The sequence below is a fragment of the Natrix helvetica genome (assembly GCF_964273705.1).
Source record: "Natrix helvetica genome assembly, chromosome: W".
NCBI classification, from domain to species: Eukaryota; Metazoa; Chordata; class Lepidosauria; order Squamata; family Natricidae; genus Natrix; species Natrix helvetica.
The window spans coordinates 81,042,663-81,062,837 of NC_138555.1; the positions used below are offsets into that span (position 1 = coordinate 81,042,663).

Sequence of the window (20,175 nt, forward strand, 5' to 3'; positions counted from 1 at the left end):
GAGCTCTTGAACCTAAATAATCTTAGTGGGGAGCCCATTCTGGGAACAGAGAGGGTGATCTACCCATTATTGTCTTTGCGTCACCATTCGCATTTTTGCTATTCCTTTAAAAAAAGGTAATTGATTCTGTAGACTGGGTTAAATATCTTATTTACAAATCCATGCGCCACATGAGTTCTAATAGGATTTCATATTATTCAGATTAAATCTATATTCAAATCCCAGTAAGGGTATGGCTAGCTGATGAGAGCTAATTAGCTCGAAATAGATCTATACTAGTCTCCCTTTATTTATTTATCAGTACAAATACAACACAAATATAAAAGGCAACATTAAAAATAAGAATATGGTTTTCTGCCTGCATGGTCTTCTGTGATGAAGCCGAAGGACAGAAAGAGGGAGTAGTGACCTTCCTCCCATATTTAGGCATACCAGGGGTTGTAACACAAATATATATATATATCTAAATTTAAACATTAAGGCATCACGTTTGTCCATTGCAACCCAAAATAAGCCACTTAAAGGATACTTTTCTTTGGAGGTTTATAAATTGAGTCCATTTTTTTCATGGTTGGCAAAGGACAATGTGATTCCTTATTAAGTTTTTGTACACGGCTTGTACTTGGTTGACTTGATGTGATGGCTTGGATTACTGGGGCAAAGGAACAATGGTCACAGTCAGCACAGGTATGATTTTTTCATTCTTTTTACCTCTTTCATCTGTTATTAATTTGGATTTTTTTCCCCCTTTTGGCTTTAATTCTCTAAAATTTTGTCTGTGGCACTCTTAGAATTTTGATCTGTAAGCCTTCATAGCAGAAAGAATGTTTTGAAAAGGGAGATGATGACCTTTTAATGAATGTCTTTGCCTCATTTTTTTTTGCTATTCCTGAAAAAAACTGATTCTCTAGCCTCAAAGATTTTATCCATCTCCAAATCTAAGTAACGAATCCCAGAATCATTTTGCCATTATATATATATATTCGTCTTAAGGTACTAAGAACCTCAGGGATTTTTTTTTCCCTTTAATAATTTGATTGGTCCTGAGCCACTTAGATATAATGTTTATCTTTTTAAACAATTCGAAGGGTATTTTGTGGGGCGCATCTGTAAAATAGGGCTTAGCCGCTTTTTCCACGGTCTGTAAAGAACGAGATAATTCCTCATTAAGTTTTTGTACATGGCTTGAATTTGGTTGACTTGATGTGACTACTTCGAGTACTGGGGTAAAGGAACATCGGTCGTAGTCACATCAGGTATGTTTTTATCATTTTTTCTACCTTATGTTACTAACTGTTCTGTTATTTGGAGTTTTTCCCCTCTTTTTCTTCCATTTTCAAAATGACATTTTGTCCGTGGCACTGTCAATGTTCGTAAATATAAGTAACCCTATTGGGAAGTGGATCCTGGAAACAGTGAGAGTTTTAATTAATATCTTTGCATGACTATTCATATTTTTGTTATTCCTTTTATTCCTTTATATATATCATTGTTTCTCTAGGCTCAGTTAAATTTCTTCTTTGTGAATCCATTCAGAACATGCTTCTTCTAATAGGATTTTAAAAGCAAATTGTTCTTCTGAATTTAGACACTAAGGGGTCAAAAAATTGAGTTCATTCTTTGCAGTCAAAAGTATAATTAGCAAAAGTGCCACCAAACATCCAAAGTTTTTATGCCGTCTCCAGATCTAGCAAAGTCTAGAAACTTTCTGCCACCATATAGATTTTTGTCACAAAGGAGGGATTTTTTTCCTTCAGTAATCTAATTAATCCCGAACAATTTATATGTAGTTTCTTATCATTTTAAACCATTCAAAAGTTATTTTTGTTTTGGACTTTTATAAATTGCTTTTTCACGGTCCGAAAAAGGACGAAATAATTCTTCATGAGGTTTTTGTACATGGTTTGGATTTGATTGACCTGATGTGACTACTTTGACATCTGGGGTAAAGGAACAAATGTCGTAGTCAGCACAGGTATGTTTTTATCATTCTTTCTATATATTTGTTATTCATTTGGAATTTTTTTCCTCCTTTTTTGTGCTTTCATTTTCTAAGGGATGTTAAAATTTTGTCTGTGGCACTGTTAAAAGTTCTGGGACATAAGCAGTTCCAGAATCTCATCCAAAAGACAGGGTAATTTCTTAATTTCAGGAAAATCGAGTCTAAATTAAAATAACCCAACAGCCCACTTGAAATTTGTACTTCGGCCAAATGGACAAAAAGTTGGTTATGAAGTTGCAAACATGCGATACGACTTTCCCCATAGTGGGGGAAAAAACCTGGATTTTTTAATGTTTCTCAGTCATTTTTAGGCTGACGTTTTAAATAGGTTTGAAGAGTAACTGCAGAATAAATGTTTCTTAGATAATTGTTTGATAATTTATGACTTCAAAGTAATTACCACTAGAGTCCGTTTACTGCCAAGTAAATATGCAAAAGAATTAATCTTTTTGGTTCATTTTCTCTCTATTTCTTGTTATCCTTTCCTTCAGTTTGTCTGTCTTTTCTTTTTTTCTTTCTTTCTTGTTCTGTTTATTGTGTAGCAGTTTGTATGTTCTCAAATTATATATATATATATATATATATATATATATATATATATATATATATATATATATATATATATTCATCATTTATAGTGACAGAAATTTAATATATTTTATATTATTTTTATATTTTTAATATAGTTCATATATTAATATTCTGTCAGGATAATTGGCAAATTAAGATTAAGGTTTGGCTTAACCAATAGTCAAACTTTTTGTATGATTAGTCCATGACTATTGTTCATTGTGACAACTGGTTTGACTATTGGGGAAAAGGAACCCCCGTCACCGTCACGACAGGTAAAAATTATTCTCCTTTCTTACGTTATTCTTTTTGTGAGTTTTTCTTCGTGATTTTAATGCAGTTTTCTTGGATTCACTAAAATCCATTCCAGGAAGAACCGAGTCTGTATAGCAAAAATAACATTACCCCTTTTCTCCTTTTCTTCGTCTACTCCTCTCTCTCTCTCTCTCCCTTTTCTCCTAAAATGACATTTTATCATTTCTGTGGCAGAGTTTTTTGAAAGAATTTAATAAGATTGTTGCGAACAAAATTGGGTTCTAAGTATTCTTCCCCCCCCCCCCAAATAGTTTGTGTGATCTGGAAATAGAGAAGGATGCGATCCTACTGAAATTTCATTAGATTTGTTCTAAATGATGAGAGGAAACCTCACAATTGTGACATGAAATTGGATTTACTCCATGTTTGACACGAACATTGGATTTACTTAATATTATTCCAGTCCAGTTCTCAGTGATTGTGAAGAGTTAAGTATATATTTCACAGTTATGTTAATGTGCAAGTCTCCACTGGGGACGAGGACCCTTAGTCACCGTTACCACAGGTAAATCTATTTTTTTTTCTAAATCGTATATATGTTTCTTATGTGTAAGAGGACTTTTATTAATTTGGAAGGATTTTGCCTCTGTTGAAGAAACCCACTCTTTCATTCTCTCACTGTTTTTAATTTCTGAGATACTTAAACCAAAGGATTAAAAATGTCACATATCCAGCTCTAGAAATGAAATAGTTTGTTTCTTCCTCTTTTCTTTTACTGTTTGCCTCAATTATTTCAATTTAAAATGGAATAGAACCTTAGATATATCATTTACGAAGCATAAATATGTCTCTCTATTGAATTGTTGCCTGTTTTTCTATTGACTCTCATTTCTATATCCTTTTGTCCTCTATTCTTTTAATTCTTCCATTCTTTATTTCTATTATTGTTATTATTATTAGTTTGCTGTGGAAAATGAAAAAAAAAAAGAGTCTTATGATTCTTTAAAAAGTTAAAGAAATGTCCTGTTGTTAGAACCTGTTTCATGCAACATATCGGATGATCAAATTTTTCTGCTGTAAATTGGGTAATTCTTAATGTATCTGAATTCTCTCTTCGGTTATTTTTTTTTTATTATACACTGTTATTATTTTATTTCCCGATCTTTAGAATTTATTGAGTGCCTTGTTCATTATGAGATTGATTTCTGGATCTGAATTAAGTTTAGGGGGGAATCCAGCACAGATTTCCCATTTGAATTAAGCAGGAGTAAAATGGTGAATTAATTGCCTTTGAACAGACTTAGGTGTGGAAAAGACAGAATAAAATGCTGGTTAGATAAGATAAAATAAAATAAAATAAAAAATCTGTATGATTTTTTTTTAAAAATAGAATGAATGTGTTTTTTTTGCAGTTGGGAGGGAGGGGGAGGATTGAAACTAAAATAGCCTGACAGAAAACAGAATATTCTGGGAGCAGGTGGTGATAGATTCGTTTCTCGGTTTTAGTATATTTTAAGACTCAAGTTTCATCTGAAAGAGTTTGGGGCTTCTGAAATAATTCTGGATGGCTGTAAATAGCCCTTAAGTGTTTCGAAAACAACACCTGGTGTTTTTCCCCCAGTCCTCTCCCTCCTCCCTTTTCCAAAAATAAATGTGATTGATCATGTTTTAATTTTAACAAGGGGAAAAAAATTAAGGTTTTTCCTTAGGCATTTGTTTTTTTTGCTGGCACCCTTTCCAGTTTCTGCCCATTTTTCTTCTAGAAACCACACACTAAAATGGTAAGGAAAAAAGCAGAATTATTTGTATGGATTCGGCTTTAATCATCACACATTTTTTTCCTTGTTTACTATGACAACCTCTTTTACTGAATTAATACGCCTTAACATTGTTTGATCACTTGATTATTATAGCCATTTATTTGAATGATGCTTTTGTTTTCTACCAGCGGAATATTTCTTCATAATTTTGCATTAAGGTTGTTATTGAACGGTGCATTGTTTTATTGTTATTATTTTAAAGAATTACTCATGAGGGAAATGACTGATTTGATTGGGGTGATTTTTTATTTTTTAGAAAAGAATGACTTTGTGGCATGAATCAGAATTGTTCTTTTTTTTTTTAGGGGGCAAATGTTTCTCCTAAAGTCACTAAGAAAGTTGTTTTTCAATTTTCTAATTGGGGAGCGGGGAAAACCACTATATTTATTTATGCTTTAAATTGGGATTGTTCTGTTCTTATCCTCTGTGGCAGAGTTTCCATTTATTTTATTTATTTGGTAGAGTACAATCATGACTGTTCTTTGAAATTTCCATCTTTCTTGTTCTGATTAATTTTAAGAAAGGACTGGTCGTTTTAGGAATTTTGTTTGAGAAAAGATGTTATTTTACTCGTCTTAGTTCATACGACATAGACCGCGGGAAACTTAGTACATGGTTAATTAGCATTCCTATTTAGTTAACATTGATTGTTTATGAAGTAGAAATGGTGGCATTAAAACCCCTCTAAGGGCGATATTTATTTAGAAGATTGGTCGATTGATTGTTGAATTGATTGATGGATTGGTAGACAGAGAATCTTTTCAGTGCAAAATTAGTAGCCCTCTACAGCATCTTAACTCCCAAACATCTGGGATGCCCTGAGTATCCCAGGATTTTGCCATCCAATGTCTTTCCCCTTTAAATAAAACTTTTGGAGTTTTAGGATAGCAAGCTAGACCCTTCTAGTGTCCCTAAAGCTTAGCCAGAAGAAGCTCTACAGATGCTGTGCGTGGTCTTCCCAACCCCTATAGCTTTAGCTATATCTGAGACAATAATATCTGGGGCTGGGGAGAATCTCTCTGAGTGTCCCTGAAACATGTTTTCTACTTTTGAAAAGATGTTTGGCTTCCTACTCAGCTATGCCTTTGAATGTAACTAGAAAAAGCCCTGGATTTCAGCAAGTTAGCCTGTTGGGGAGCTTCATATTTTTCAGCTCCAGGATAGCTCTAGCAATCCTCAACTAGAAAACAGCTGGAGAACCTTAAGCTGTAGCTTCGGAAAGGTGGAAGCAGCTCTCTCTTTTTTTTTTGGCTTTAGCCTCTTGGAACCCATCTCCTTAGCTTTCCTGATGGTCATCCAGAGCTGAGATCAGCTAAAACTAGGGGTGCTTTCTCCAAAACCAGCTATCTCTTTAGCTTCCCTGATGGTCAGCTAGAGTTGAGATCAAAGAGAACTCTGCTAAAGCTAGGAGTGCTTTCTCCAAAGCCAGCTTTCTCCTTAGCTTCCCTGATGGTCAGCTAGAGCTGAGATGACAGGACTCTCCAAAGCTAGGTACTCGCCTACAGCAAGCAAAAGGTTCAGCTAGGGGTATTTGGAGTGCTTTCTCCAAAACCAGCTTTCTCCATAGCCTTCCTAAAGGCCAGCTAAAGCTGAGATCAAAGGGATCTCCAAACCCAGGTGCTCGCCTAGATAAAAGCTAAAGCTAGCAGCGCTGTTCTCCAAAGCCAGCTTTCTCCGTAGCTTCCTTGAAGGCCACCTAGAGCTGAGATGACAGGACTCTCCAAAGCTAGGTTCTCACCTAGATAAAATGAAAGGTTCAGCTAAAGCTAGGGGTGCTTTCTCCAAAGCCAGCTTTCTCCTTAGCTTCCCTGGTGGAGAGCTAGAGCTGAGATCGAAGGGATCTCCAACGCTAGGTGCTCGCCTACAGCAAGAAAAAGGTTCAGCTAGGGGTATTTGGAGTGCTTTCTCCAAAACCAGATTTCTCCGTAGTTTCCCTGAAGGTCAGCTAGAGCTGAGATCGAAGGGATCTCCAACGCTAGGTGCTCGCCTAGATGAAAGCTAAAGCTAGGAGTGCTTTCCCCAAAGCCAGCTTTCTCCTTAGCTTCCCTGATGGTCATCTAGAGCTGAGATCAAAGGGATCTCCAAAGATCCCTTCAGCTAAAGCTAGGAGCACTTTCTTCAAAACCAGCTTTCTCCTTAGCTTCCCTGACGGTCAGCTAGAGCTGAGATCGAAGGGATCTCCAAAGCCAGGTGCTCACCTAGATAAAAGCTAAAGCTAGGAGTGCTTTCTCCAAAGCCAGCTTTCTCCGTAGCTTCCCTGAAGGCCAGCTAGAGCTGAGCTCAAAGGGATCTCCAAAGCTAGATTCTCACCTAGATGAAATGAAAGGTTCAGCTAAAGCTAGGAGTGCTTTCTCCAAAGCCAGCTTTCTCCGTAGCTTCCCTGAAGGCCAGCTAGAGCTGAGCTCAAAGGGATCTCCAAAGCTAGATTCTCACCTAGATAAAATGAAAGGTTCAGCTAAAGCTAGGAGTGCTTTCTCCAAAGCCAGCTTTCTCCGTAGCTTCCCTGAAGGCCAGCTAGAGCTGAGCTCAAAGGGATCTCCAAAGCTAGATTCTCACCTAGATAAAATGAAAGGTTCAGCTAAAGCTAGGAGTGCTTTCTCCAAAGCCAGCTTTCTCCGTAGCTTCCCTGGTGGAGAGCTAGAGCTGAGATGACAGGACTCTCCAAAGCTAGGTTCTCACCTAGATGAAATGAAAGGTTCAGCTAAAGCTAGGAGTGCTTTCTCCAAAGCCAGCTTTCTCCTTAGCTTCCCTGGTGGAGAGCTAGAGCTGAGATTGAAGGGATCTCCAATGCTAGGTGCTCGCCTACAGCAAGAAAAAGGTTCAGCTAGGGGTATTTGGAGTGCTTTCTCCAAAACCAGATTTCTCCGTAGTTTCCCTGAAGGTCAGCTAGAGCTGAGATCGAAGGGATCTCCAATGCTAGATGCTCGCCTAGATGAAAGCTAAAGCTAGGAGTGCTTTCTCCAAAGACAGCTTTCTCCTTAGCTTCCCTGATGGTCAGCTAGAGCTGAGATCAAAGGGATCTCCAAAGATCCCTTCAGCTAAAGCTAGGAGCTCTTTCTCCAAAGCCAGCTTTCTCCTTAGCTTCCCTGATGGTCAACTAGAGCTGAGATCGAAGGGATCTCCAAAACTAGGTGCTTGCCTAGAGCAAACGAAAGCTAGGGGTATTTGGAGCGCTTTCTCCAAAACCAGATTTCTCTGTAGCTTCCCTGAAGGCCATCTAGAGCTGAGATTGAAGGGATTTCCAAAGCAGGGGCTCACCTACATAAAAGCTAAAGGTAGCAGCGCTTTTCTCCAAAATCAGCTGTGTCGGTTTTGGCGAAATCAGTGCTGACTCTCATCAAATGCCCCGCATTGGTAGCTCAAGCTCTTCCAAGCTCCTAGCATTTGCCCAGCTTATTAAATACTGAGCAAGCATGCTAGCTTTCCTAGCCATAATATTTTTTTACAGCAATAGCTAGGGATCACCAGCCATCATAAGATGCCTTTCTGCAGCCCCCTTACCCTCCACTGAAAGACAGCTTGATAAAAACTAGGTACCAGCAACCCTCCTCCTTCCCTGAATCCCACAGTATGGCTAGGCGCTCATTCGTATTGTACGTGCAAAAGGCAGAGAGGTATGTACAGTCAAGCTTAGGGCTTAGCTATGGACCAGATGAATGCTTTTCCTCCTTCGCTCTGGGATGGAATTCTCAGAAACCGGTCCCTGAGCTAGGAGCATATAGTTACTAAGCTTTCGAAAAAAACCTACAGAGATGGCCTCTCTTTCAAGCTAAGAGATCGGCCAGGTCAAAGCTGCTTCGTTCCTCTACTGAGAATTGGTTTGAGCAATCACAGGGCGATTTCTCTGTAGCTTCTCCGAAAGCTTGTGTTAGGTTTGGGAGCATGCACCTGAAATTTACTGCCGGGGTTAGCTGGGATTAGGGGTGCTAGGAAAGCCATAAATCTTTCGTACTGATCCCAGTGCTAGCTAGGAGGAATAGCACAAGCTGAGTTAATAGCTAAGACTATTCCATAGCTGGGAGAACCCTTGAGAGCAGAGAGAAGCTTGGGAGGGAAACACTAGCTTTCTGTGAAACCCGCCACTCAACGGGGAGATCTTGTCAATCAATCTTTCAACTGCAGAGGTAGCAAGGGTGGTAGTGGTAGCTAGCCCCCCCAAAAAAACCTGGAAGGGTTCCCCATTTAGTGGTGGGTTTAATCGTCGGTGGTTAAGACGTTGAGCTTGTCGATCAGAAGGTAGGCAGTTCAGCGGTTTGAATCCCTAGTGCCACGTAATTGAGTGAGCTCCCGTTACTTGTCCCAGCTTCTGCCAACCTAGCAGTTTGAAAGCACGTAAAAAAACGCATGTAGAAAAATAGGGACCACCTTTGGTGGGAAGGGAACAGCATTCCGTGTGCCTTTGGCATTTAGTCATGCTGGCCACATGACCACAGAAATGTCTCTGGACAGTGCTGGCTTTTTGGCTTTGAAACGGAGATGAGCACCACCCCTTAGAGTCGGGAATGACTAGCACATGTGTGTGAGGGGAACCTTTACCTTAATCAGGATGGGGAACGCTTGAGCCATTGTGTAGAAATTCTAAAGCTCGCCCGTCGGCTTGGAAAGCTGCAAGCTTTCTAAAGCTGCCATTTTGGGAGAAATTGAACTGGGGTTGCCTAGCCAGCTTACCGCTTTGCCCCCAAAACAGCTCAGCTGTTTAATCTTGGGGCTCAGCTGGTTCCCGAGCGATTTAGGTCTCTGCAAATTCTAGGAATTACTCCAAGCGAGTCCCTTAGCTAAAAGGTGGATGATTGTTCTCAAATTTTTAGAGAAGAAGGAGGAAGCAGAGGTTGACTTCACAAAGTTTAGCGGTCAAGTAAAACCCTTAGAAGCCCAAGATCAGTTTGACTTGTTTATTGTTAACTTGGGTTACGGTTTATTTGCTTTTTACAAGCTCAGCCTGTAGTACAGATTCAGTCTGGTTGTTTTATGATTCAGTGTATTGTGCAAAATCGCAACCTGCTCGTTTTGTGATAGCGGCCAGAAGGTCAGCTGAGGGACACCATTCCAACTTGTGGCATGGAGAAGGTTGAGAAGGATGGACCCCATGGCCAAGCTTAGTAGGAAAGTCCTTCCTTTCCCGAAGTTGGAAAGCTTTCAGAAAAAGCTTTGAAGCTCCAAGAGCCTTTCTCCCTACTCTAAAACGTGTGGCTGTTCTAGGGAGATAACTCTATAGCTTTGAAAATCAGGTTAATTCCACAATCTGCTCGTTTTGGGATAGTGGCCAGAGGGACAGCTGAGGGACACCATGCCCAGCTTGTGGCATGGAGAAGGTTGAGAGAGGATGCCATTTCTCTGGACCACATGGCCAGGCTTAGTAGGAGAGTCCTTGCTTTCCAGAAGTTGGAAAGCTTTCAGAAAAAGCTCTGAAGAGCTTTTCTCCCTACTCTAAAACTCGTGGCTGTTCTAGGAGATAACTCTATAGCTTTGGGGGGGGGGGAAGAGAGCTAATTGCTCCCAAATCTCCCTGAAGCCATAGAGTTTGCAAGCTGCCTGCGAGACTCTTAGCTTAGACATCCCAACGTTGGGGGGAAAGCAGTGAGCATTTTTTCCTGCCTCTCCTTCCTTTATTGAGGTGTAGTATCCCACTTGGATATGTGCAACCCTTTGCGTTAAACTTTGAGGTTGCACCTCATGTTTTCTCACGCTGCTCCAAGGCTCTGGTTGGAGAAATGGTTTGTGAGGGCTGGGTAAAATACAGCCAGCTTCCCAGCTTTCTAAAAATCAAGAGCCTAGATAGGAGAATGATAAAGTTACCCGCTGTATCTTGGATTCAGCAGCAGAGTAGAGTTGTATGAATTATGGAGAGGGACTTTGGGGAAATAGCTACCTTTACTCAGCTAGATAAATGATTTGACTTGATCGATTACACCTGGGCTTTAGAAGAAGTCAGGAGGCCAAGAGAAAATGGACAGGAAAGGAGGAAAGAAGGAAAAAAGATTTACTAGTAGAATAAAATGAAATATGTTAATATTGCCAATGATACATAGTTAATATGATGTGAGGGGAATAGATTAATGCTTTTCATTGTGGATAATTAACTAAGCGACGTGTGTACTATACAACATTAAATCTGAGGATAAAGCTTCTCTACAGTAAAAACTGAATAATAGATGAAAATGAAATGTTAAATGTGGTTAATTTGGAGGGGCAAATAATGATACCGTTGAACCTACTAAGAAGAAATTAAACTTAAGATGGAAAATATGGAAAGAAAACAATATGGCTGAAATGGGAAATGGAAAGATGATGTAAAATGAACTATGCATACGGGAAGATGTTCAGAGGGAAACCCCGGGCAACAATTTGTTTATAAAATAAGTTAAAATATGTAACAAAAAATTAAATTTGTTTCCCCCCCAAAAAAGAGAAGTCAGGAGAAAGCAGCTAAGTTCTCCCCGCCTGGCCTCCTGGAATAGGGTTACTTGACCTCATCCACTTTCCTCATGCAGCTAAGGAATTCTAGAAGTTGAAGTCCAACTATCTTAAGGTGGATGAGCTTGACAAACCCTGTTCTAGAAAGTCACTACTCATCAGCTCAAGCTTTGGGTGGGCAGGGTACGATGATTTTGCCAGGGTCTAGCGTTCAGTTGTAAATTGTATGGTTTTCTTCTGCACTACGGTGCCAGAGAGCAGTTGGGGACTTTCCTTCTGAAATGCGACAGAGATAGGAAGTGTGAAATGTTCTAGCAGTAAGTCAGCTGCAGAAAAGGCAAAATGACAGAGTTGGAAGGGACCTTGGAGGTCTTCTAATCCAACCCCAATAAGCTGAGCTTCCAATAAATCAGAGAAGCAGCTGCTGAGTTGGTTATTTTAATAACTGTTATTTTAAGGTACCGTCAGATTCAGGCCGAGACAAATTTTCCCCTCCTGATTTTGACGCACAAAGTATTCTTTAAAAAAAAACAGAACTAGATCAGTTTGGATTGGGATGGAGGATGAAAGGCTCACCTTTGGAGAGGGAGTAGAATCATTTTTCATTCTGGTCACTGTGAAAGTTTTAGCCCTGCTTGTTCTCCATATTTAAAGGAGAAGCAGGAACTGAGTCTCATGGACTGTGCTTTGATTCTGTAAAACCAAAGAAGAGAGAGACCCAGGAAGAGGCTTGGGAAAAGTAACTGCTTTTATTTGTACAAAGAAGAATTGGGTAGACCATTCCACAACATGCAGTTAAAGGTCACACCTTAGGGAAGATATGGCATCTTTTTATACCTTTGGAGGCATCTGCTTAGTACCCAATTCTGGCCCCCTGGCCCATGCCTTCCTTGTAGCCCTGCTTTGGCTGAGCAGCAAGGAACAGTGGAGGCTGAGTGCTTAGCAGTACAGGTATTTGCCTGATGTAACCCTGCCAGGCCATAACTGCCCCAGGCACTGAGTTGCCCACAAAATCAAGATAACAGGAGTTAGATCACTGGTAGAAGCAAATGGAGGAGGCAATTCTCATTCTTGCAGGAGCAAAGCAATTCTTACAGAAGTGAAATAGCAAGTTGTTATCATGTCCCGGTAATTCTACCCATTCTACTATTGCTATGTCCCTTCAGTAGAAGACATCTGGTAAATATCTGAATCAGTTTGGTGTAGCAAGTAAGTTGCTGGTCTAGAAACCGGAACGTTGTGAGTTTTAGGTCATTCTTGGGCATGAAAGTTGGCTGGGTGGACTTTGCATTGATCACTCGTTGTTGTCATGGGGGAAATAGGAGGTGGGAGAATGAGGCACATTTACTACACTGTTGTGTGATGTACCTGTTTCTAAGCAAGAAATCAGGAGAGTTGAGAGAATTGGAGCCTAAAACATAGCTTTTAAGAATCAAAAGAGAGATCTCCCCTTAGACAGGGGGATCAGAAACTTTTTCTGAAGTTCTCTAAGGTTCTGTGGGAATATCCTTGAGAGAGGGGGGAGGACAAAGGGGAAAGGGAGGCAGAATGAGGAAGGCAATGGTCAACTAAGAGACATCTCAGCCCACAGAAAAGTGGGTGGAAAGTCTCTCAGAAGAGACCCTCCCTCATTCCCTAGAAACTAAAGGAAGGAGGGGGACTTACACGATTCTGTTACAGTAAAAGTAGTATTAGAACTCATGATACTGGTTTCTGGGCTACTTCAAACAGTTGACACCCAAAAGGGAGGGGTGTGTGTGTGTGTTTGTGTGTTTGTGTGCGTAGAGCAAGAAAACAGAGTTTACTCTTTTAGTAGCTAACCAAAAGAGAGCACTCAACTGGTAAAGAAAGGGGAGCCAAGTAGAATATCCAGTTTGAGCAAATTGTTGGCTTTCATTTACCTGGATGACCAAGATAACTTTGGCAACAAGGTTTCAGAGAAAAGTTTGAGATCTGCTTCCATCTTTTGGAGAAGAAATGCTTTGATTACTTTCAAATCTCAGCGTGTGGCCCGAAGGAGATTAAAATTTTGCTTCTCGTTTTCTTCCCTAGACTCGGAAATATTTTGTCAGTTCGTCTGTGACCTCTGAGTAAATGCTATTTTACAAAACGTTCTTAAGGATTCCGTCTTTCCGGCACTATGGGGGGAATATGCGGGTGGGGGGGTGTTCACCATTGTTGTTTTCATGAATCTGAAAATTTATCTCCTTGGAAGGAGATTCCAATCCTGTTTAGAATCCGTCCAGTTTGCGGCAATAAGAATACAAAATATTTCCTCCGCGAAGGAGATGGACGGTTTCTAAATATGAGTTTCTAAATAGATAAACTTTCCCAAGGTTGCTCTCTATAGGGATTCCTATAATAATCCTGGGGAAGTGGTCCCATTGATTGAAATCTCCTATGACAAAGCCTGGCAAGCCACGAATCTCAGGCTATGGGCAGCTAACCGGTAAAACGTTCGCACCTCCGTTCATACTTCCTAACCCTCCTATCTCAGCTCACACACAGGATGATCAGTTGAAGGAGGGATCCATATGAACGGTTAGAACTGGTTAGGGATCAAGTGAGGCAAAACTTCAGCCTGGAAGCTTGCCTCTAACTTGAATCTATCCATGGAACCACGACACGCACTCCGCAGAACCTGGTTGAATCGAGGAACACTTACACGGATAGTTGTTCGTCTTCTCTTCCTTTCCCAGCAAAAGCAAGACTTGCTTCCTTTCGTGCGCTCAATCCCAGCTGAGCGTGTAACCGCTTCAACACCCGCCATCCTTTTTTTCTTCTCCCTCAGAATCCCCAAAGGCCCCTTCTCTTTTCCCACTCATCCCATCCGGGGACAACTCAGGCGCTCAAGACATCACCATCGGATGCCTCGCCAAGAATTTCCTGCCAGATTCCATCACTTTCTCCTGGAATGATACAAACCATCAGAGTATCAGCAGCCAGAACTACGTGAAATTTCCATCGATCTTGTCCGGTGGGACGTACACCACAGCGTCTCAGGCTAAAGTCCCCCGGGCTGCGTGGGAAAGATATGAAAAGTTCTATTGCCAAGCCGATCACCCCAAGGGCAAGCCAACGATCCCAGTTGTTCGACAATGTAAGTGAAATTCCTTTACTCCATCAGCCATGCCACCCACCAACACGTAGGGTACTTTCATGAGGCAGCCAATCAGAGGACATTAGAAGCTAGAGACAACACAGGCTTGTAGAAAAGTTAGCCTGCCTCCTAAATCACTAGAACCTGCCGTATTTTTCCGAGTATAAGACGCACCTTTTTCCCCTCAAAAAAAGAGGGTGAAAACTTGGGTGTGTCCTATACACTGAATGTAGCATTTTTTGACCTACCGAAACCCCACCCACTTTGCAAAAACGGATGTGCACAAGGTTTAGGAGGCTTGCAAAGTGCTCCTGGGGGCTGAGGAGGGCAAAAACAAGCAAAAAACTCATGGTGTGTCTTATACTCCAGTGCATCTTATAGTCTGAAAAATATGGCAATTTCCTTTGCTTAACCCAACGGATAATTAACACAGTCTCATTCAAACCTGACATTTTCTACCTGGGTGATTATTTCTTTGGAATGATAGGCACACTGAGATACTTTCATTTCCCTTGAAAAGCCCACATTCTGACTATAGAGGGCGTGGCTTCTTCTTGGCCATGGTAAATGAGTTCTCTGAATATGCTCCTCAGGGCCCTGTTTTGTGCTCTGGGGGATGAGCCTGAGGTCTGGGGTTAAACCCCACTCATTCTCATTTCCCTAGATCCCTATTTCTGAGACATTTCGGTAGATACAGATGTGTTTCTCATTTATCAAAGGCCAGCAGATCACTTAGTTTAGCTAGTTGGTGTTCTTGATAGAACTGAACATGTAAGTCCCTCAACATTACTGCCCCTTCTGAATCTTCATTTACATTATGCTTTGAAGGTATTGAAGTTCCTTGACCCAATTGTCATTGTTTTTTTTTCTTGCAATGCTCCAGATGTGCCACCATTAACGGAGCCTGGGATGCTCATCCGGGCACCAATTGTTAAGGCCTTTTCCAGTAGCTACCTAAATTCCACTGTTACCTGTGAAGTTAGTAACCTCTGCTCCCCAAACATTGAGCTCCGTTGGCTTAAGGAGCAACGAGAAATCACCACCGGCATCACCACCAGCAAACCCGTCCCGAATAGCCATGGGGGATACACCATTTGGAGCAAACTTGTCATCACCAAGGAAGACTGGCTTTCTGAAAAGAAGTTCACCTGTGACGTGAAAAGCAGGACCTTCAACCGTTCGGAGACCTTCAGCGTGCTATCTTTCGGCAAAGGTAAGTAGAATCTTCTTCAAGAATCAGAGCAAGGTGGCCAGTTATGGGATAACTCTTTCCTCAAATGCTCCTTTAGATGAAACACTGAGTTGTTTAGTTGGGGGGGGGAGTGTCTGCTGCCAAGCTTTGTACATACACATCCACCCCACATTCTATACCTACTTTGGTTCACCGGGGACCAATGCCTCTGAGAGCATCCATTAATTCAGTAAACGATACTGTGTTTTCCCAAAAATAAGACAGGGTCTTATTTTCTTTTCACCCCCTGAAATAAGCGCTTGCCCATATTGGGGGGGTCTTATTATTTTTGGGGTGCAGGAGGCCCCTCGGCCCTTGGGCTGCTGATCAGCTGATCCAGAGAGGGCCAGAAGTTCTGTCTCTGTTTTTGGCACATTTTTGCCAGTCCTAGTGTTTCTGGTCCTGCTGCTCTTTTTGCGGCTGCCACTAAGAGAAGTGTAGCTAGGATTTGCGGGAGTGGCCTCCTCAAGGCTGTTCCATGTGGATGGCAGGTGCACGTGGGGCACATGGGTTATGTTCCCCCCTTTTCCCTCCAAGAAATGGCGTGGACCAGCTGCACATGCATTTAAATATTTTACGGGATGGCTTATTTTGGCGCATGTGCTGAAAATCCCGATTGGGCTTATTATTCGGGGAGGTCTTATTTTGGGAAAAACAAGGTATATTCACCTGTAAAGGAGAATATTTGTAGCTCAGGGTTGAAATGGAAGACGTCCTTGGTGATATCTGAGCTAGCTTGTTTTCTTGCAGACGTTTCATGAGCCAAAGTAGGTAACCTCATCAATGCTCGAAGGGAGTGGGGTTTGCACGGCTGATGTTACTTCCTTCTGCAAACAAACAAGCTCACAGATCCCTGAGAAACCAACACACGCACCTCTGTTTTGATGTCAATGCAGAGAATTCTCTTTTCTCTGAAGTGCCCTAGTTAGAATTTGAACAAAGAAAACACATGCTCCTTATTAATAAATGGCTAGGAAAAACAGAATATCCGTCAGGGTTCCAAGTAGCATCCAAAAGTCAATCAGAGTCCAAGGCAAAGTATTGCTCAAAGTTCTAATTTATTAAGAGAGCCATGTTGACACATCTGGGAAAACCCGAATGTGAAAGCTTCCAGGTTTTCCCCACCCAGTTGAAAGTTCAAGATCTTGCCCCCCACACCCACAAGTTCATCCCATGGTCCCATCTCCCACTGCCATGCTGGCAGCTTCCACCCATCCAATTCCCGTCAGGTGCAGAGACAAAGGATGACCTTGGCTTTCTAGAAAGAATTTTGTTTTGGCTATACAGTAAATAACTCCGTACAATCCCCCCCTCCCATTTTCCCACAATAGAAAAGACATAGTAGAATAATGGAAAATGTGGCAGGCCAAAGATCCAAAAGAAAGATGGCCGCAGGCCTGACAATATCGTATATAGCTACCTAATGTTAATGTTCCTATTTCAAAGTTCACCATTGAGATTGAGATTTTTTTTAAAAAAGTCTCTACCATGACAGATTCTGAAAACCCCATCAAAGCTCTCAGAGATAAATCCAAAGAGATCATCTGTATATTTCTGAAAGATGCATAGGGACAGGTCCCTGATACAATTTTATTCCCCCCCACCTAATTGTACGTGATTAATGGACCACCCACTGCATTACATTAATCAAATTGTTAGCTACTTATTCAACACATTTTAATAATCAGAAGGCAGCAGTCACAACATACGCAGCTCCACAATATGCTTGTCATTAAATATGGGAAAAGTAGAGAAAAACTTGTACAATTTACTGGTTTATTGTACAATGGAACCATGTTCTTAATTTTGCTTTGATATTCCCCAGACCCCCCTGACTGTTCAGAAGTTACTGTGGAAACCATCCCCCCATCTTTTGCTGACATGTTCCTGACCAACTCAGCCAACCTGACTTGCAGGATCTCCAATATCCCCCCTGGTTCGGACTATTTGAAATTGAATGTCACCTGGACCCGAGCCTCAGACAACAAGCAACTACACACGGTGATGACCAACTTCGTAGAGCAGCCCAATGATTTTTACTACGTCGATGCGATAGCCACCGTGTGTGCAACCGAGTGGAACGAGAAGGAAAGATATACCTGCAAAGTGACATTTGAAGACGTACTTGTCAAGCCAGTAGAAAAATCCCTGCAGAAGGAGAGTGGTAAGTTTCTCGTTGCGTTGATCCATGAAAAGCATTATGGGGGGGGGGCAGGGGGAGGTCCCACATTCCAGGAGGTTTCCAGATAAATGAGATTAACCTCGTGGATATAGTAGAACCAGAATCCTTAGTACATCCTTCAGGGTACCCCCAAATTGACCTTCTCCAGTTGCCTGGATTGACATCCCCATGAATGCTATTCTTGATCTGATTTTGGTGACTCCTCCTTAACTCCCGTCAAGTACATGTCACGAGTCACCAGTTTCCACATCCATGGTGATCTACAAACATCTTTTTTTTTCCCCAATTCCACTCTTCTTGTATGGAGAGAAAGCACCTTCTCACCTTCCCCTAGGAAAAAGTTTGTGTACAACCTGAGACTATTCAGATTGACAGACAGCACAAATGTAATTTTTCTCAGGCTGCATTGATCTTGATTGGTACCTTTAAACACATAGGCAGAATGATCAAAGGGGTGCCTTGGCTTTTAATTCTGGCCTCATTATTCCACAGGATTTTTTTTCTCCTTTCTCTGGTCTACCCTAAGTAGACCTGGCTTCTTTCGGCCAAGTGTGAACCGTCAACCTTTAAGCCAATCAACTAATCTTTGTCCTATGACAAAGAGAAATGCCTTTATGCATTTAAGAGTGGTATCACCTAGAAGCAGCTACAGTTAAATAGGATCATGGTCTTTCAATGACTCCATGCGGTGGCTCAGTGGCTAAAGACGCTGAGCTTGTCGGTCAGCAGTTTGGCGGTTCAAATCCCAAGCGCCGCGTAATGGAGTGAGCTCCCGTGACTTGTCCCAGCTTCTGCCAACCTAGCAGTTCGAAAGCACGTAAAAATGCGAGTAGAAAAATAGGAACCACCTTTGGTGGGAAGGGAACAGCGTTCTGTGTGGCTTCGGCATTTAGTCATGCCAGCCACATGAGCACAGAGACATCTTCGGACAGCGCTGGCTCTTCGGATTTTAAATGGAGATGAGCACCGCCCCCTAGAGTCGGGAACATATGTGTGAGGGGAACCTTTACCTTTAATCCCTTACGGGGTGGAGCCTGGGCAACTGAATTGAGCTAGCAGAGTGTTTTAACTGGCCGGATGCCCTTCCTGTCACCAGTGCAGGACAGTGCAGTACAATTAAACACGATGATGTCTACTAAATACACGTCTGCGAATGTATCCTCACCCTTTTTCCTTTTCCCATTATTTAGTTGGCGAACTCAAAGCTCCTTTGGTCTACGTCCTTTCACCTTCAATAGAAGAGCTGAATTTGCGGGAAAAAGTTACCCTCACCTGCCTCATCAAACACTTCAATCCTGGCAACATATTTGTGCGTTGGCTCCAGAATGAACAGCCAGTCAGCGAATCAACATACTTCACCAGCAAACCCATAGCAGAGTCCAAAATATCATCCACAGAGCATTTTGCCTACAGCATGTTGAGCGTCAACGAGCAAGAGTGGAGCGCGGGAGATTCCTTCACTTGCGTGGTGGGACATGAAGCCTTGCCCTTCCAGTCAATTCAGAAGACGATAAACAAGAACACGGGTAAACCATCCATTGTCAACGTCTCCTTAGTCCTCTCTGACGCTTCCAGCCCCTGCTACTAATGGTCAACCTCATTTCTTTTGAGAAACCTTCGTTGGCTCTATCTCCCACCCGCCTCTGTTTTCTTCTGCTTCGTTACTGAGACTTCGAATGGAAAGTCCTCAGTGATGAAGGCAGGTCTCTTAAGGAAGGATGTGTCAGCCTTAAACCCAACATCTGGCCACCTCTTTCTGAAGGAATTAAATATTTTGCAATAAAGTATTTTTTCTCAAAACAAAACAAAAAACAAAAGCTGGCTCTTTGTGAGAAATTGTGACGACGCACAAGCTAATACTGAAAATTCTGACTTCCTCGGGCTCCTTCATCTTTTCACATTTATTCCTTCGGGCAATAACTCCTCTACTTCATCTCCTTCTATGGCATTAACGGTCCACTTGTTGTAAGTGGTGCTACTTCTACCCTATTTTCCCACAAATAAGACCTCCCCAGATAATAAGCCCGATCAGGCTTTGAGTGTATGCACTAAAATATGCCCTTCCCCTAAAATAAGCCCTCCCCAAAAATATTGCAACACTGCAGCAGCCATGAGGTGACCACGCTCGCCACCTTCTGCACCTCAAAATTAATAAGACCTCCCCAAAAATAAGGCCAAGCGCTTATTTGGGGGGTCAAAAGCAAATAAGTCCCTGTCTTATTTCCAGGAAAACACATATCAAAGTGGAGAAAAGCTATTTTAGAAAGCTGGCGGACAGCTTCCCTTTTCCGTACTGTCGTCCATTATCCACTCCCCACATCAATGTCCAATTTGGGGTGATTCGTCTTTTCATATCATACCATTCTTAGAGGCACATCCTCGGACCATTCACTTCTCTTTAATTTGTTTGACATGCAAGGCGATGTCTCAAACATTGGGTGTTTGTCAGAAGTTATTACATCCTTTGTACAAGACAAAGAAGTTCTTAAGAAAGAGTTTTATGAAACACATTAAAATAACACCCCAATAGATCTTTAAACAGAGCATAGGAGCTTGATCGCCTCAATAGGAACACAACTAAATACCCTGTTTCCCTGACAA

At 41.7% G+C, this 20,175-nt stretch overlaps 2 gene segments (V, D, J or C); both read left to right on the forward strand.

Moving 5' to 3' along the window:
• Window positions 1-620: 620 nt before the first annotated feature.
• Window positions 621-20,175, forward strand: part of LOC309400410 (Ig gamma chain C region-like) — a 110,043-nt gene continuing 90,488 nt past the window's right edge. The window contains exon 1 of the C gene segment in view: window positions 621-687.
• Window positions 15,024-19,391, forward strand: LOC309400451 (immunoglobulin heavy constant mu-like). The segment is given in 3 exons: window positions 15,024-15,374; window positions 17,218-17,556; window positions 18,765-19,391.